This window comes from Mandrillus leucophaeus, unplaced genomic scaffold (genome assembly GCF_000951045.1).
Source record: "Mandrillus leucophaeus isolate KB7577 unplaced genomic scaffold, Mleu.le_1.0 Scaffold218, whole genome shotgun sequence".
NCBI classification, from domain to species: Eukaryota; Metazoa; Chordata; class Mammalia; order Primates; family Cercopithecidae; genus Mandrillus; species Mandrillus leucophaeus.
Genome location: NW_012102232.1, coordinates 2,073,183 through 2,078,314, shown reverse-complemented (window position 1 = coordinate 2,078,314; position 5,132 = coordinate 2,073,183). Strand labels below are relative to the sequence as shown.

General features: G+C 46.6%; 1 pseudogene across 1 annotated transcript in view; it reads right to left on the bottom strand.

Moving 5' to 3' along the window:
- Positions 1–3,221: 3,221 nt before the first annotated feature.
- Positions 3,222–5,132, bottom strand: part of LOC105540270 — a 64,019-nt pseudogene continuing 62,108 nt past the window's right edge. The window contains exons 2-3 of the transcript XR_001006176.1: positions 3,720–4,512; positions 3,222–3,661 (exon numbers count right to left, since the gene is read on the bottom strand). The product of XR_001006176.1 is annotated as a transmembrane protein 183A-like (transcript). The remainder of the gene's footprint in view (positions 3,662–3,719; positions 4,513–5,132) is intronic.

Below are 5,132 nucleotides of genomic sequence, written 5' to 3'. Positions count from 1 at the left end.
GGGTGGGATCCATCAAAGGCAAGATGGCCTGAGATGTAGTCAAAGAGGTAGTGTGGAAATTAAACTTTTAACGTCAGGACTTGTCATTACTAAGAACTAAGGAAGGAAGAAGGGGGCTGATCGCCACCTAGAAACTGGGTGGCCTTCACATCTTAATTATTTTATTATACTATTTTATTTTTGATACAGGGTCTCACTCTGTCACCCAGGCTCGAGTGCAGTGGTTCGAACATGGCTCACTGCATCCTTGACCTCCTCCTGGACTCAGGTGATCCTCCCACCTCAGCCTCCTGGGTACCTGGGACTACAGACACACACCACCAAGTGTGACTAATTTTTTGCATTTTGTGTAGAGTTGGGATTTCACCATTTTACCCAGGCTGGTCTTGAACTCCTAGGCTCAAGCAATCTGCCCACCTTAGACTCCCAAAATGCTAGGATTACAGGTGTGAGCCACCATGCCTGACCACAACTTAGTTATTTTAACACATCAGATTATCGGCTTTCTTTTAGCTTTCTTAAAGTTAATATCTTGCATACCATGGTGCAGTACATTTTTCAAAAATAAAAGATTGATCCTGGTACAATACTATTAACTATTCTACTAAACTCAGACTCTTCCAATTTCTCCAGTTTTTCCACTATATTATTTTCTCTGTTCCAGGATACCACATTGCATCATTTGTCATATCTCTTTAGTCCCCTCTAATCTGTGACAGTTTCACAGTCTTTCCTTGTTTTTCTTGACCTTGGCACTCTCAAAGAGTGCCAGGTATTTTGTAGACTGTTTCCCAATTTGAATTTTTCTGATGTTTTCTCATGATTAGACTCAGGTTATGAATTTTAAGACGAAACAACAGAGGTCATGTGACAAGCATTCTTTTACTTCTTTTTTTTTTCATTCTTGGCTCACCAAAAAAAAAAAAAGCCTGACTGAGAACTGTCTTGTGACACTCAGGGGAGGAGAGATTTTGTAATATTCAGGTGAAGAAGGGGAAGGTTTTCATGAAACTGAGGTGGGGAGAAGGATTTCATGTTATTTCACATGATTATAAGTGAGTAAGTTCAAAAGTCTGGCTTTGGGTCGGGTGTGGTGGCTCACGCTTATAATCTCAGCACTTTGGGAGGCCAAGGCAGGTGGATCACCTGAGGTCAGGAGTTCAGGACCAGCCAGGGCAACATGGCAAAACCTTGTCTCTATTAAAAATACAAAAAATCAGCCAGGAGTGATGGCACACACCTGTAATCCCAGCTACTCAGGAGGCTGAGACACGAGAATCACTTGAACCCGGGAGGTGGATGTTGCAGTGAGCTGAGATCATGCCATTGCACTCCAGCCTGGGTGACAGAGCGAGACTCCGTCTCAAAAACAAGTCTGGCTTCAGTCAAATACTCTGATAGCATGCATATCAAATAGGACACAGTGTCCAGCAAAATTTTTAAAAGCTGGGGTTTCGCTAAGGTTTGAACCCTTTCTCTCATGGGGAGTTTAAGTCATGTGAAGCTCTATTGTGGGGTTGTTTCTGTTCATCAGTAGGTAAAGATAGTGTCGCACACAATTAGATTTGAAGTGATTCCAAAACTAGGGGAAGTTGGCAAAGGGTTTTAGACCAGAGACTGGTATTCCGAGCTGAAGAAACAGTATAGTGAAAGGCATGTAGGCGTGAGGGAGCACTTGGCATATTCAAGTAATTGGATTGCTTGAAGGGTAGGATGAGCAAGGGAAGCAGTGAGAGATAAGATTAGAAAAGAGTCAGAGGCCACAGCAGGAAGGGCCTTCTATACCATGTGAAGGTATTCGGGATCTTATAAAAGATCCGGAAGTCAACAGTTCACTTCATTCTGAACCATGGTCCAAAGCCCAGCTCGATCCAATTACCTTGCAAGTTTAAGTCACACATTTCAGGCAAAGGTAAGGGGCAAGTTCACCATTTGCTCAGGCAACATTCCTTATCAGTTGGTCAAGACTGTTAGCTAACATGTTATGGAAAACAGCACCTTGTTACTATTGGATCGGCCATCACCAATATTTATTTTGCTTGCGCTACTGAAAGGAGTGGTTGTGTGTCTCAGACATCCTCATTCATTTCTTGTACTGACTGTGTGATTACATGTTCTCTTTTTCTCTAGATCTTTCTATCTTCTCCTTTATAGTTGCCTTGGCACCTTCCACTAATCATTAAATGTTGATTCAATCTCAAGCCCTTTTCTCACCCTATGCTCTTCCTCCCTATATGATTTTATCTAGCCTTGCGCTTCCCTTGATAGCCATGTCCTGAAAATTTGTTTGTTTGTTTATTTATTTTCTTGAGACAGAGTCTTGCTCTGTTGCCCAGGCTGGAGTACAGTGGCTCAATCTCGACTCACCGCAACTTGCGCCTCCCAGGTTCAAGCAATTCTCCTGCCTCGGCATCCTGAGTAGTTGGGATCGCAGGTGCCTGCCACCACACCCAGCTAATTTTTGTACATTTAGTAGAGACAGGGTTTTGCCATGTTGGCCAGGCTAGTTTCAAACTCCTGACCTCAGGTGATCTGCTTGCCTCGGTCTCCCAAAGTGCTGAGATTACAGGCGTGAGCCACCGTGCCTGGCCAACGTCCTGAAAATTTAAAAATCTATTCCACCTGAATTGCCACCTAAAGCTCTAGGCTGTACTTTTAACTGGTTCCTGGCTTCTGACCCTTCTGTAACACATGAACCTCAAGCTCAGCATGTTCAAAACAAAACTTTGGGGGGTCAGGCACGGTGGCTCACGCCTGTAATCTCAGCACTTTGGGAGGCCAAGGCAGGCGTATCACAAGTTCAGGAGATTGAGACCATCCTGGCTAACACAATGAAACCCCATCTCTACCAAAAATACAAAAAACTAGCTGGGTGAGGTGGCGGGTGCCTGTAGTCCCAGCTACTCGGGAGGCTGAGGCAAGAGAATGGCATAAACCCGGGGGCGGAGCTTGCAGTGAACCGAGATCACGTCACCGCACTCCAGCCTGGGCGACAGAGCGAGAATCCGTCTCAAAAAAAAATAATAATAAATATGTTTACAAATCATAGTAATTGTTTTTCCTCTTGATTCAACATTTCTCCCTCCCCTAACAGGAGCCCTAGAGCCTGAAGAGCATGTACATTACTAACCAAATATACAATCCAGCCGCCCTGTCCAAACAGGAATCTGATTACTAATGGACGAGAATCGGGGCTGCCCTCAAGGGATGGGAAGCAGTAACTATGATCTCAGGGAGAATGGGTACTGAGGGTGCCACCAGTCAGAGTCAAAAGCTGTGCACTGGGTCCAGGATGACTTGTGCACCCTGTTCACTGTGCAGTTTCCGACCACCACAGACAGGGGAATCTTGGAACACCAGTCTCACTCGATGATGCCACATGTCCGTGCTCACATTGATAGTAAACAGAGTGAATATCATTCCCATGACAATGGGAATAAAGATGAAATTGAGGGTGGTGACTTGCAGTAGGCAGCAGTCCTGGTATGGATCAGTATGAACATCTTGGTACTGAACGGGAGGCTGCAATCCTCCTGTACACTTGCTCTTTAACCTAGGGGACTGTTTTTTTAACTTGAAGTTGAATTTCCACATTGGTTCCTGTCTTTTCCCAACAATCTTTCTGCACCAGAAAAGTAAGTATTTGGAATTCTTTAATGTGCTTTAAAGCACATTAAAGCACCAGAAAGTGCCAGAAAGTACCAGAAATTCTTTAAAGCACCAGAAAGCTGGGGGTGCTTTCCGGAATGGCTGGATTCTTGGAGATTGGAGCAGCAAATGGCTCATACATATATGGTACAGAGATCGGATCACACAAGCCCGGAGAGAGCGCAGCTTCTCCATTGACTCTGGTCTCAGACGCAAAGGCAGGGAAGCATCCAGCGTGTAGTGCCTTCGGTACAACCTGATCCAAAAGGCAGCAGTGCAAATGACAGTCCAAACATTCTTACAAATCAGAGAAAATTTCACAAGGTCCTCAAGACGGATATAGGAAGCCAGCAACAGCGAAATATCCATGGGATACTCCTCTCCTCCAGCCCGCTCCAGTTCTTCTTTGTGCCTCTTGCTTTTCTTTTTTCTGGAGACAGTTCTCTCACGGATGCTTTCTTCCTGGGCGTCCATCTCATCACTGCTGTCGATGATGTCACAGGGCTCACCAGCCCCAGAAAGAGCTTCCTCTGCAGGAACCTGAGAGGCTTCCAAGCCACAGAGATTTTACTTCCTGCTGAACAGCGTTGGCTACGGCTTTCTTGACTCGTCCAGACCTCACGACCGGCGGATCCGAGTTGGCGTAATCCGTCTTGGTCACTCTGCCGAAGCAGGCGTCGTGGGCCTGGAACTTCGGTCGCTTTCCTCTGTTGGGCATGGCTACCGTACCGGGGCGTGGCCTGCCTAGCGGGCGGGGCCCGGGGTCCTGTCTCCCGCGTGAGAGCCGGCCCCGGAAGCCGCACGCCAGCTCCGCCCAGCTCCGCGGCCACCCACACCGGAGGCCGCTAACTCGCCTACGACTGGCTATTTTTTGTATTTTTTGTAGAGACGGGGTTTCGCCATGGCCTCAAACTCCTGAGCTTAAATCCTCCCGCCTCAGGCTCCGATGAGCCACTATGCCCGGCCAAATTTGTCGATTTTTATACCCATGTTTTCCCCTTTTCCCCATATACTTGATGTCACATCTTCATCTCTCATCTGAACTATTATTTCATCATAGGACTTACCACTCTCTGTAGTGATTTATTCGGATTACATCTATGTTGAGGAATAGGCACCGGATGCTCTGTGGCGCTAGTTCTTACCCATATATGTATGAAACCTGGGCAAGCCCCATAGTTTATCTTTCATTCTAAGAGGTAAAAAATATTCCGATCACGGCTGGACGTGGTGGCTCACTCCTGTAATCTCAGCACTTTGGGAGGCCGGGGCAGGCAAATCACTTAAGGCCAGGAGTTCAAGACCAGCCTGGCCAAGATGGTGAAACCCTGTCTTTACTAAAAATACAAAAATTAGCTGGGCATGGGGGCTCGCACCTGTAATCCCAGCTACTCCGGAGGCTGGAGCAGGAGAATCACTTGAGCCTGGGAGGCAGAGGTTGCAGTAAGCCGAGATCAGCCATTGCACTCCAGGCTGGGCAACAA